Source organism: Arabidopsis thaliana, chromosome 4 (assembly GCF_000001735.4).
Source record: "Arabidopsis thaliana chromosome 4, partial sequence".
Taxonomy (NCBI): domain Eukaryota; kingdom Viridiplantae; phylum Streptophyta; class Magnoliopsida; order Brassicales; family Brassicaceae; genus Arabidopsis; species Arabidopsis thaliana.
The window spans coordinates 3,154,498-3,168,558 of NC_003075.7; the positions used below are offsets into that span (position 1 = coordinate 3,154,498).

The 14,061-nt window shown below is 39.7% G+C and overlaps 4 pseudogenes across 4 annotated transcripts; 2 read left to right on the plus strand and 2 right to left on the minus strand.

Moving 5' to 3' along the window:
• Window positions 1-146: 146 nt before the first annotated feature.
• Window positions 147-4,097, minus strand: AT4G06499 (annotated as a pseudogene; the record flags this gene model as incomplete). The annotated part of the gene is made up of 1 exon: window positions 147-4,097.
• Window positions 4,098-5,564: 1,467 nt separating this feature from the next.
• Window positions 5,565-10,631, plus strand: AT4G06500 (annotated as a pseudogene; the record flags this gene model as incomplete). Its single annotated transcript has 1 exon — window positions 5,565-10,631.
• A 531-nt stretch (window positions 10,632-11,162) lies between these two features.
• Window positions 11,163-12,251, minus strand: AT4G06501 (annotated as a pseudogene; the record flags this gene model as incomplete). Its single annotated transcript has 1 exon — window positions 11,163-12,251.
• A 493-nt stretch (window positions 12,252-12,744) lies between these two features.
• On the plus strand, window positions 12,745-13,702 carry AT4G06502 (annotated as a pseudogene; the record flags this gene model as incomplete). Its single annotated transcript has 1 exon — window positions 12,745-13,702.
• Between the last annotated feature and the right edge of the window lie 359 nt (window positions 13,703-14,061).

Below are 14,061 nucleotides of genomic sequence, written 5' to 3' on the forward strand. Positions count from 1 at the left end.
AGCCATGAGTTCACAAACAATGCATAGACATGATAATTGCAAATTCATTTTAGGTTCTAATAGATAGGGAATGACATCAGATTAGCGAGTTTTGAATCAAAGCTGTATAGTCAAGTTGTAAATTCAAAGTAGGGTGCAGTCTTACTTCAGAGAAACAATGTGTTATGCAACAGAGAACTAACAACCTGGGCATTGAACTTACTTCGCCGAATCAAAACATGCTTAACAGTTTGAAATCATCATTATCTCCTATGCACATTAGCAATCGTAAATGCAAGCACTCTATATACAATCCTAAATAAAATGCAATCTACATGACACTCTATTTTTGCGAAATCATTTTCTGAAATTTTTTCAAATTTTTATGGTTTTTTCTATGCCTTAGATGATGCAAAATTTGAAATAAGAAAAGAGAACACAATGTCAAACATGTCTTGAACCCTCCCTCAAACTTAAATTATACAGTCCTTTGTGTAATAAAAATCCAAAGGAGAATTAAAGACCAGAACACAAAACAAACAAAGAAAAATAAAAAGCTATGGTATATACAATGGTGGTGGTGTTGTTACCTCAGCGGTCAGGTGAAGTAGGCGGAGACAAGGTCATCCGTACTCTCCTTTGTGTAGTTCCAAGGAGCGGGTTGTGCTGAACTTGGATTGGTTGGATGCTTTACCCTTTGCTTGGGCTGTTGATCGAGTGGCTCCTCGAGTGGTGCGGAAGAGTGGCCCGCCCCAACGTCCGATTTCGTTGTCCTTCTGCGCTTCTTTATGTTACTCCTCCGCTCCTTCTCCCTAGGTTCAAAGGATGATTACCTCGGTGGTGAAGATGCAGCATGGTGTTCTCTCGGCTTATATGAAGATTGTCTTGGTGGCGAAGGCGGATCATATTGCATAGGTTCATGTCGAGTGGATCCGCTTCTCCTAAAAGGCATGTCATGTGGCATCGCCGTAGTAGAAGAAGAACAGCTGAAGTTGAGTTGGAGAGCGTTAAACTTCTTGTTGAGTGCTGCGAAATCCTTGTCTTGAAGTTTACACCAGCTTTGAAGGAAACCAAGGTGCTTGTGAATTTTCTTTGAGTTGTTACTTTGCCTTGGCGCGGAGTACTCCTCAAAGTAAAACTGTTGTGTTGCATAGGCCTCGTCCATAGGTTCAGCCTCATTATCTGAATGTCGAATTGGAGCCTCATCATCATTAACTCCTTCCATCTGCACAACTTCATCAGCAGAAGGATAGAGGTTCTCTAGTGATGGGCAAAACTCAATGTTGCTGCCATCTCTGATCGAAGTGGATACGGGATTCGGGAGGAGAAAAATAGATTGCCGTGCTTCATGGTGATCAAACCTATATTTATATACGCCATTCTTCTACTGCGACCAAAAGCTCTTGGAATTGATAAGGTGCTGCATATCAATCCATCTCGGAGGAATCGGTTTTGAATGTAGAGGTACATTGCATGCTCTCAAAATTGGGGTCACAACTCCTCCCACAACCATTTTTCCTGGTTTCTTAATTCCCTTAGCCCATCCTCTGTAGCTGAGCAGATGTTCGATTAGGTAGAATGAAACTGAAGCATCTGTCTGATCTCCAGCTAGAATGGTACCATCTGATGCTAAACAAAGCAACTCCTGCAGCGCTGTCTCTATCAACTCTAACTCTCCATTGACAAAGGTCCCATTCCTCTCTCTTGCAAATAGTGCATTGGCAAAAGACCTATGAAAGTATCTAACCATCGGACTCCTTATTTCGTTGCTTTTGGGTCTAGAGAAGGAAAATCCATGTTTAGACCCAAGCGTGGTCCAGAATGACTAAAGCTCTTTCTTGTCAAAACGATGACTTGTGTCCTTTCAGCTTTGAAATCCATACATCATCTCTAGATGCTCGATTGGAAGCCGATAATCTACATCATACGCACAGAACTCCAAGTACCCCAATATTTCGTCTGGCCTGACTCCACTGTCTTCTGTCTCTCCAAATTTCCTCTTCTATAAACTCGAAAGCGTCTAGGATTTTTCCTGAGCCGAAACTGGTGTCGATCGACACCAAGAGTGTGTCGATTGATACTCCTCGCTGATTCCTGGATCTAAAAATCGTCCTTAGCTTCCTTTTCCTTAGCTCTTGCTCCAAAATGTCTCTTTATCTCCATTGTTGTCCCACTGCATAGAGTACCTGAAAAGACACTAAAAAGACTCGAGAAATAACATAAAGACTCAAAATCCTATACTTAAAACATAGATAAAATCACTGAAAATTGGGTTATATCAACTCCCCCAGACTTAGCTTTTGCTTGCCCTCAAGCAAAACACAAAAGCCGAACCCGTGGAAGAGGTTTTGAAAACAAAGGAACTCCCAACATTCTCTAGCCTATTGCCATGATCATCCAAACTAAGTCCATATGCCTAACAAGTCTAATCAAATCCTAACCAACATGTACTTCTCTGCAAGCTTACACAATATTCTAGATTCCATACCTAAGTTCCACAAGGCTTTCATCGTCTCAATCTCTCATTATATTTTATAAGGGGAGAGGAACATATTCTTATTATCATATTGGTCTCAATATCAGTTATGAACAAGCAGTCAATATCTATGAATACTAACCGTTTGAAGAGGTAAAAGGAAGAGCAGTGAGATTAGCTCCAGCCTTAGTGGTTGAGTTGGAAACTAGGATATCCTCAAGTCTGTTGGTTTGCCATCTAGATTTTCCAATAGTCGGATTGACTCGAACGTGCAGCACTCATCAATCAGGCAATAAACAAGAGAAATATAGATCAAGATTCCTAACTAAACTAAACAAAACGTTTTTATTTTTTTATTTTTTTTTCTTTTTTTAGACTCAATATTCGTAAGAACCTCCCCCAGACTTAAATGACACTGTCCCCAGTGGTATTCAAATCCGAAGAAGGCGGAAAAAATAAATCAAAAATAAAAGAAAATGAAAAGAAAGGGGAAAGAAAAATCAAACCAATGGGTTGCCTCCCACTAAGCGCTTGTTTTTAGTCAATAGCTTGACTTGGCAGAGTACAGGATGGGGGTGGAGTGGTGGTGGATTGCTGCTGCCTCCTCGCCTTCCAAGGCGGTGTGTAAACGGATCTGGTTGGGGCATTTGCAGGTGTCGATCGACACTTAGTGGTGTGTTGATCAACACTATTCTCGTCACCTGCAAGAACAACAGGAGAAACAAGCATTCGAGGAACTCTAGGCTTGTTATCTAGTGAAGCAGTCTTCGAATAATCTATAGAATTAATCAAAGATAAAGTAGGAGAGGAGATAGAAGAGAACTTATCACAAAGGTCCTCAAGTGGTGTGGGCTGAAGAGAATGTGCAGAATCATCTGTCTATGATACCCAAGGGTGTCAATCGACAGGGGTAGTGGTGTTGATCGACATCGTTGCTCTGCAACTCTCATTGGCGAGCAGTCTGAGGAGGTGTGTCTATGCTGGAATCAATGCAACTGATAGGTTTCGTAAGCTCTGAACCATCCATGCCAAACTCCATCTCCAAATCCCACACCTTGAGAGAAATTCTCCCTCTCTTCGCATCAAACCTAGAACCAGCTGTAGCTAGGAACGCTCTTCCAAGGATAAGAGGATCCTTGGGTTCCTTCTCATAGTCCAAGACCACGAAATCAGCAGGGCTTATGGAGTTACCAACCTTAACAAGAACATCTTCAAGAATTCCTTCAGGGAATCGTTTGGAACGATCCACGAAGAGGAGAGTGATGCGAGTCGGCCTGTAGTGAGTCATGCTTAGTCTCTCAGCAACAAACTTAGGCATGAGGTTGATACTCGATCCCAGATCACACAAAGAGCGGCTGAACCTACTTGTGGAGATAGAGCAATCAAGAACAAAACTACCTGGATCTCGAAGCTTCTCAGTAGTCTCACCAGGAGTGATGGTGCGGATGTACACAACAATGTCCACTCTTTGTGCCTTCTCCTTCTTGACCTTAGGCAGCATGATTGCACTGATGTCCCTGGACAGCAGCTTTGCTTCATCTGAGTTAATTCCATTGTCAAAAAGTAGCTTGACATACCTCTTGAGAGGTTTTGAAGATGTCTCAAATGCATCCTTAGGAAGAGAATGGAGGATCTTCTCCATTATGGTTGTGCACTTAGCAGCTTGAGCTTTAGCAGAATGCTAAAGATAAAAGCCAACGGACACATAGTGTGATAGCTCAGAAGATGATCCCACTCCCTTAGGTGTCCTAACTCTACCCTTTTTCCCATTCTTTCTCTTTTTTGGTTTAAGTTCTAAGGGGTGCTTCTTTAAAACGATTCAAGAGTCTAGCGGATTTGGTTTTAAACTTTGACAAGGTTAAGGCATTTCTTCTAATCTTAGCACAAAGGGTGTTTTACCCTTTTCTTTGAATTACAATGCCTAACTTTCTTTGAATTCCAAACCCTTTACTAGACGAACACTTTCTTTTATATTCCCCTTAAGAAATCTAAACTCTTACTCTTTTTTTTCCTTTTCTTTTCATTCTCATTCTCTTTCTCATTCATTCCATACTCAATCCCAATCCCAAATACAAGTCTCCACCTAGTCCTAGCTAACCCAAAAAGCATGGGCTAGGCCTACATGACTGCTCTTGTGGGCTCATACCTAACACGTTATACCAAGCTCAATCGGAAAAAGACCTCACAATAACACACAAATGATCTTTGGCTTGAAGTAAGGTTAGGCTCAGGGTATGGGAAACTGCTCTAAAAGTGAGAGTCATCTACTTGGTGAAGTGAATAAGATAATCCAACTACATATATGGTAGCCATGAGTTCACAAACAATGCATAGACATGATAATTGCAAATTCATTTCACGTTTTAATAGATAGGGAATGGCATCAGATTAGCGAGTTTCGAATCAAAGCAGTATAGTCAAGTTGTAAATTCAAAGCAGGGTGCAGTCTTACTTCAGAGAAACAATCACTTCTTCAACAGAGAACTAACAACCTGGGCATTGAATTTACTTCGTTGAATCAAAACATGCTTAACAGTTTAAAATCATCAATCCCCTATGCAAATGAGCAATCCTAAATGCAAGCAATATATTTACAATCCTAAAATGAAATGCAATCTTCATGACATAAAAAATTAAATAAAAAACACTGATTATACATGTCATCAATCCATGTCATTAACATAATCCACGTCATTACTCATCTCAAACCGCAAAAACGTTTCGGTTTCTTTTTTTTAAGCATTACTGTTCATCAGCGGAAAAAAAAACTGTCGCTTTCTTTCTCTCTCGACGGGAATGAACTCTTTACTCAATTTCTGTCACCTTTTTCTGTTCTCGTCTGTTTTGGCCAAAATTCTTACGCTAGAGTCGCATTTCTGGTTTCGGGAAGTCACATCCGACATCTGGAGTCGCATTTCTGGGTTTCTGGCTAATTTCTGGTGAGTATGTTTCCAAACTTTATTTCGAATTTTCCGACACGAATCCGACATCTAAGTTCAATCGCAAGTGATTCCCGTCACTGAAATCGTTCTCCGTTGCTTAACGATTGTTTTTTTACGCTGTCGTAGATTGACATATGTTGGCCGATTTGTTAGATCTATTTGATTTGATGGCTGAGTTACAGTCTGTTTGCCGAATGATTTATGATTTATCAATTCATATGTGTCTGAGTTTGTTATATGCTGTGATTGAGTTATGGTTTAACCTTACATCGGTGGCTGAGTTTCTGTTGCGATATGGCTATGTTTTTTTATGTTATGGTTGAGTTTCTGTTATGCTATGGCTGAGTTTGGTTTATGTTTTGACTGAGATTTTGTTATGTTATAGTTTGACTTAGTTTCTGTTACGATATGGCTGAGTTAGATTTATGTTATATGTGGCTGAGATAGGTTTATGTTATGACTGATTTATGTTATCTATGGCTGAGTTAGGTTTATGTTTTGCCTGAGTAATGGTATCTGTGGCTGAGTTTGTTTTATGTTATAGATGAGTTATTGTATGCTTACGACTGATTTATGGTTTATCAGATGTTTGAAGACCAAGCAAGGGATTACCCTCCAAGACTTTACCCAAGGAGGATTCTAATCTGGAGGCTAAAGCCATTAATCACAACATAAAGTTGGGAGATTTCCCTAGAATTAGAGAATCAATAGGACAAGATATATGGGATGAACTGAAAGAGACACCGCTTGGATTAATTGCTAAGCTTGTTGATAGTCATTTTGTATGGGCTGGTAAGACTGTACATTATCTACTATGCAGACGGTTGAGAATACTCAAGAAGGAGCTTTGGTGTCTCGTGGCTGGTCAACCCATCCGGTTTGGATTGAACGTATTTCGCCATATAACGGGTTTAAACACAGATCCACTGCCTAAAGAAAAGTTTGAGTCTGAAGCGGGCTACAAAGCGTTCTTCAGGAAATTGGGTGTGCCAACCGGTGAAGGTCCTAAGTTAGAAGAACTTAGGCAAGGCTTAGTAATGTGTAGAGCATGGCCTCATGAAAAGCGTAGATGGTTAGGGTTATTGACTCTTCTAGCCATTGAACTTTATGGCTTGCATCCTAACTCTAGGATACCATTTGAGAGTGCCAAAAGAGTTTCTAATGACGAAGCCATGAAGACTAATCCATCGGTCGGGCAGCATTTGAAGCCATTGTCATTTCTATAAAGTTGCCGAGGTCTATTGGCAAGACGTACACCATCAGTTCTGTTTTTTTGTCAACTATGTTATGTGACGGCTTAGTTATGTTCTTTGATGGTTAAGTTATGTTCTTTGATGGCTAAGTTATGTTATGTTTTTTGTCAAATATGTTATATGACGGCTGAGTTATGTTCTGTTTTTTTTGTCAAATATGTTATGTCATGGCTGAGTTCTGAACTGTAATGACTGAGTTATGTTCTCTAATGGCTAAGTTATGTTCTGTTTTGTGAAATATGTTATGTGATGGCTGAGTTATGTTCTGTGACGCCTGAGTTATACTATGGCTGAGTTAAACATACTGATGGGTTTTATTATCTCTTGTGTTGTAGTTGCGTGTGCGTAAAATGGTTGCGAAGGCTGAGTTAAGCGAGCTGTTTCATACTTGGCCAAACGAATTAGAAGACCCAGCACTCGATCACTTGATCGAAGACATACACGAGGCTAAGCTTGTTAAAGGTTATTGGGATGTGAAGATGAATGAGAAGAAGAAGAAACTCGTAAAAGATAAAGATGCGGATGTGTCTGAATCTCCCGCAAAGAAGCAGAAAGTCTCTCACAGTGAGGGTGTTCATTCTGGTGGAGGAGATGCACAAAAGAAGAAAGAAGAATAAGAAGAAGGAAGTAGCTGTCGAATCAGATGAGTACGAGGACAAGCAGGATGTTTGGGGAGAATGTCGTTCGTGGATGTGGTTTCCAACTTAATCTCTCCCTTAAACTCAAGGTATGACACCGTTGATAATAGCATCAAAGAAATGTCCTCCTGTCTGGAGGTGATTGGAGATCAAGTAGAAGCGAGGATTGATGCAAAGTTTGAAAGAAGGTTTGCATCTATTGAGAACGAGGTCAAACAGATGAAAGAGCATCTGAAGGTCATTGGGGTAGGCCTAACTGGCCAAACTGGCATAGCAAACTCAAAATTAAACTCTAGAGGGGTTATTAGAGATATGTTTTTAACCAAAGAGCAGCAAGGCAACCCTAAACCCCAAACTCAACAGACACCAAAAGGTCCAAGGAAACCTACAAATAACCAATCTGTTACTAGTCCTCCTCCGGTAAGCTAATGGCTGAGTTGTTACTTTTTATTTAGCTGAGTTATCGTCATATTATACGGCTGAGTTATAGTTTTTATTTAGTTACTGCTGCGTTATATTGATATATAGGTCTGAGTTTTCGTTATTTAACGCTTGAGTTTTCTTTACGTTTATGTAGTCGAAAGAAGTTGTAGATTCCGTGGTAGAGAAGGATGCTGATATTGCTGAGGTTGGTAAACAATTCTGATATTGATTTCATTGAGAAGTCTCCTCGTTCCCGCCGTTTACGCTCTACGACGGCGGCGAGGAGAATTTCCAAAGCGAAGACATCACCAAAGAAGAAAGGTAATGTTAAGGAGAAAATCTTAAATGAGCTAATCGTGAAAGAGCCAGCCAAAAGAGGAAGAAAGGCTGCTACAAAGGTGCCTCCAAAGTTGACAATAAAAAAGCCAAAAGCACCTGAGGAAGCCAAGGAAAAAGCTGACGGTGATACTTCTTCTGTCCCCAAGATTAAGCCTGAGGAAGCCAAGGAAAAAGCTGACGGTGAGAGGGTAGCTGATGATGATTCTATACTTGATGTTACTGACCAGTGGTTAGCTAAAGATAATCGCCTGCTGCCTGAGTCTGATGAAGATGAGGAGGAAACCATGAGGTTGCAGAGAGTAAAAGCTGTGAGGAGAAAAAGTGTTAAGCTGGCCCCAGATGGGAGTTCATTGATTAAACTTGATGAAATGACCACTGACTTTTCCAGTAATTGGAGACAACGGGCTGAGCTGCATGATGAAGGGTTGTCTGCCTTCACAAGGAATCTATGATCCTATGGCACCGGGTGATCCGGCCAAATTACAGAAACTTAAGGATTATTTGTCAAGTCCTGACAGGTAAGGCCCTTTATACCTTAATAAGTTGTTAAGTACGACATGCTTACACTATTTGTGTATATTAACTTTCTTTTATTATTTGTTAGCAAAAAATTGTTGGACAATGGAATAGACGAGGTTGATTTCTACGGAGTTATCATGACCGCAAGAAAGTCCTGGCCAGATTCAAAATATGGATGGCTGGGTGATGAAGTAAGTTATTGTTATATTGTGTTTGAGTTTGTCTACTTTATGGCTGAGTTATCGTGTTGTTCAGGCTGAGTTAAATGAATTATAGCTGGTTTATTTTGGTGTGCAAACAGAGTTGTAGTTGGTTATGTCTAAGTTAGGGTATTGTTCTGCCTGAGTTAAACTAGATAATGGCTGATTTATTTAGGTGTTGCGGCTGAGTTTTACTTGGTTACGCCTGAATTAATGTTGTGTTGTGTCTGGGTTGGTTTTATTTTTGTACAGCAAATTGGTGCGTATATGAAAGTCCTCGCCCTGAGGCTCCAGCGAGATCCATGCCCATACCACAACGAACACGTCATGATTCAGACCTGTGGATCACGACCTATTGGGTTACAGATTACAATAAGTTCAAGATCAAACTGAAGAGGTTTTCTTTCAAAGACACCGCGTATCAACAGTGGATTAACGGTATGGGAGGAGAAGTCCCGACACGGAAGAAGTGGATAACAGATATAGATCACTTGTATATTATCCACCAAACCGGAGGTAATCATTGGGGGACCCTTCAGGACGTGAACTTCCTTAGGTCTCACATTGATTGCTATGATTGCATAGTTAAAGAGCATATAGACGAGAGCGATGGAAAAATGCTGGAAGCTTGTAGGCCGTTCACGAGGATGATTCCACAGATGATGAACGAACTGATTCCTTCCAAATTTTGTATCCCGCAATACGACCAATTTTCATTCTGGCGGAGGGACAAGAAACAGGTCCCGCAAAATCATATCAGAGGGGACTGCGGCGTTTACGCGTTAAAGATTCTTGAATGTTTATTGCTTAGTGTTTGTTTTGATGGCATTACTGATGCAAATATACAAGCTCTACGGGTTAAGATGGCAGCAAAGACCTTCGATGAAGCACATGAAAGGATGCCTGCACGGTATCTAAAGACGTGATTGGCTTTTTCGAACATATGTTTATGGCTTTTGGGATTTTTAGCATGTGATTGTACTAAATATTGACGCTTTAGGATTGATAACCAGAATTATGTCTGTATGAATCTATTATGTTAATAAAAAGTTAAATCGAATTAATGGCTGACTTATCATCGCTCAATTCGTTTTTCGGCTGAGTTATGCTAACGTAAGGGCTGACTTGTCATCGCTCAAATCGTGTTATGGCTGAGTTATGATACCGTGATGGCTGAGTTATTGTAGTTTAATTCGATGTTTAGCTAAGTTATTCTAACGTGGTGGGTGACTTATCATCACACAAATCGTGTGATGGCGGAGTTATTCTAACGGCGGACTTATAGTAGATTATTCGATGTTACGGCTGAGTTATTCTAACGTTGTGGTTGACTTGTTATACCCAAACTTCGCTGTAATCAAAGAACCCAAACGTGAGTAGCGGACTATACTTACACCGGTTTACCTTCTTATAAATATATACACTTGTTTTCTCTTGTCTTTTCTCTTGTCAAGAACCCAAACGTCGTTAGAGGACTATATATACACTGGTTCTCTCTTCTCTTTTCTCTTGTCGATTCTTAGCAACTAAAACTCTTCTCTTTTCTCTTGTCTTTTCTCTTGTCTTTTCTCTAATCTCTGAGCAACAAAAACTCTTCTGAGATCATAGATGCATCAGGTTCCAACAAGAAACCGTGTGTGGATAACGGTTCCAACAAGAGGCCGTGTGTGGATGACGGTTCCAGCAGAAGGCTGCTTGAAACGAAGAAACGTTTCAAAGGCATTATCTCTCTCATCAGATGCAACATAAGGGAGACGGAGGAAGCACACTTCTTGGATCTCAAACTGCGTGAGAAAGAAGGAGAACTTAATCTCCTAAAGAAAATGAAGAGGATGGAGGACGGATTTAATGTGGAGGAGGAGTTCTAGAAAGTGGAGGAGCAGGTAAGCAAGGCTTACAAAGAGAAGAATGAATTCAAGGTGATTAGTATTGATTGGGATAAACTGGGGTATGGATCAATCGAGAGTTCAAGTTTTGAATCAGATGAAGAATCAAGATGGTGATTGATGTGATTGTATCGTCATAACAAAATTACATCTCCATGTTATTTGTATTTAATTTTATGTTATTAAATTGCAGTACTCCTATGTTATCAAAGTTAAGTCTTCATTTTTCTATTTTCTATTCGCGTGTGTGATTCATAATCTGTCTCTCTTTCAGATTATTGTAGATTAACTTGATGTTTGGTTGAGTTATTCGTGTGTGATGGTTGAGTTATTCTAACGTTAAGGCGGACTTACCGTAGATTAACTTGATGTTTGGTTGAGTTATTCGTGTGTGATGGCTGAGTTATTCTAACGTAATGGTTGAGTTATCGTATTTAAATTCGATGTTGGTTGAGTTATTAGTACGTGATGGCTGAGTTATCGCAAGACTGGCTGACTTATTTAAAATTGACAGTACAAGGAAGTCCAAACTGAAAAAACCAAATTTAGCTAAGCTCACTTATACTTGTTCAAGCTCTCATACTTCTTCTCTAGCGTTTCAAATTTCTTTCCCATAAGAAAGTTCTTTTCCGCCTAAGGCTCGACGTGCTTGTTGGCTGCGTCCAGGTCCTTCTTCATCTCATTCGACTCCTCTTTAATTATGTCAAACTCGTCACACAATGCAACAGTCCACCATCTCTTGAAACCGCAGCCTCGACTGAGACCCTTAAATAAGAGGTTGATTCATAGGGATACAAAAATAAAAGAAATAAATAGAGAATCATAACTCAAAAGATGCTTACATCTGATATTTCATACGTACAACTGAAATAAAGTTTTCCGCTTGTAACAGGATCCCGAGAAGTGGCAACGAAAACCTTAGCATTGCAATCACACTTGATCAGAACCCCCTTATCGCGCCTCCTGTTTTCGTCGTACCTCATTCTCATCCTTATTTCCATACGATCGAGCTCCTACATTAACACAAACATGATATACACCTCATTAGATGGCTAATGATTTGAATCCTAGGTGTATTTACGCTACGAAGAGAGCAAATAGTAAGAATTTGTTCTATGGTTTACTGGAAGTGCTTTCAATAAAAACTCAATGCTTACCGTGAGGAGAAAAAACCATCTTTCCTAGAAAACAACGGGAATCATCTGGTACGTCGGCCACGCATGGTGAAAGTTGCGCTAAAGTATATCTGCAATCGCGACAGATAGTTCACGATTGAATCTGAACCACGTAACAGTGGTTTTGTCAACCCATTTACCCAAGCCAGGGTTTAGAACTTGGAGATTCGCCCGATCAGGAGCGGTGAGTACGGCTTCGACATCTCTTATAAATTGTCCGTCAATGTGAGGAACAACTATGTCGTTAGGAAGAGAGGATGAGACGTGTAAATGATGAGATGAAGTAACAGAGATATAGAAGAAAAGAAAAAGAGAGGTAAAGGAATACGAAAGGTTCGTGTCTGACCGTTTGGCGGAAAAGTTTTAGGTTACGGCTGAGTTTTACGGCAAAATATATTGTTACGGCTGAGTTACACTCAAGATATGTAACAATGTTACAGCTGAGTTGTCAAGAATTATAAAATAAGGCAGGTAAAGGAATACGAAAGGTTGAGTGTCCGACTGTTTGGCGGGAAAGTTTCCTAGGATACGGATGAGTTTGGCGGCAAAATATATTGTTACGGCTGAGTTACACTGAAGACATGTAACAATGTTACAGCTGAGTTGTCAAGTATTATCAAATAAGACAGGTAAAGGAATACGAAAGGTTGCGTGTTTGACCGTTTGGCGGGAAAGTTTTATAAAGCTTTACGGCTGAGTTAACCAACATTACGACTGAGTTGTCAATAAAGCTTTAAGATCCATTCGATTTATTGACTAACCGATTTACGGTTATATTCTGCCCAATTAACAACGGTTCAATACGCCTATAAAAATGGCTGCTCCAATAAACTCCCAAAGGCTAAACTCTCACAAACAGAAGATCACAATCAAAATATTTCTTCACCTTTCAAAGACTCGAACTTTCACCATGGTGTGTTTCCACGGCATTTGCGACTAGTCTCCTTTCATAACTGGATGGAAGATTTGTGTAATGGTTCTTAGAACGTAAACAAGGTTTTACAGAACTACGGGTCGTCTTTGTCGATGAATGGGTAATGGAATCTTCACTCTTCTTACAAGTCATACTTAACCTTATTCTTATCTTACTCCCTATATTACTCACCCTCCGATGTTGTTTTCATATGGAATCCAAATTAAAGCTATAATCAGAATACGTTTTTCTCAACGTTACTTCGATATTCTCAAAGAGAATCAATGGAAATCAATCTCAACTTTTCTTGTCATTCCAACCCACTACTACATGATTGAGTTCATGGAAGCAACATCGGTCATAAGGTACGACCCAAGGGAAAGTGTTTTATTTAACAGATTCACACCTTTTCACTACATTATTGAAGACACCGTTCATACCGATACTTTGGTCGGTAAGTAATACGTATCTAATGCAGATTTCATACTTTCACCTTTGACATGCCTGTTTTTTAACTTTTATTTCATACTCCCAGATTTGGTTGGTGCACTCCTCGATATAGGATGTATGAGAAATTCCTCACACAATGGTGTCAAGATTGACAGATTGAGACTTTCCTTCGAGATTATGGACAAATAATACAATTTCTTTCGATCAATTCCTTTTAAATTTCTTTCTTTTCATCATGTATTTTTCTTGAGTTGGTATAATTGTAACACTGTTTTATATGTTTCAGCAAGGTGAGATTGAAATGTGAGGCTGTTGGCCAAATGGCGGTTGACTTGGATAGCAGGTTTTGATCTTTTCGCAATGCTAACATTGTTATTGCACACACTTCGTGGAGGATCGTTAGGTATCATACTGGCCCCAAACACATGAAGATTTTCAATTATTCGACCATATCAGATGTGACTGTCGAACCCAATATTGAAGAAGTGCAAGAGATAAAAATGGTCGTCGATTAATGCAAGATGGAAGGAATCGGGTCATGCTGCTTGAAGTTAAATATTGTTTACTTTTAGTTCCTCCTATGTATCCCTTAAACATATATTTATGGGAAGTTTCATATTGTCTTAGCCTTCAAAATGTTCATTTTCGATCTATATTATAAGTCACCCGTATAATAGAATAACTCAGCTGCCAAGTAACATAATTCAGATATAACTCAGCCGTAAACCCACATAACTCTCGTAAAGTAATATAATTTAGATATAACTCAGTCGTAACATGTAAATTAACCGAACCTTTCGACTTCCCTATTTAAATAACTTAGCCGTAACATGTAAAATGACCGAACCTTTCGACTTCCCTATTTAAA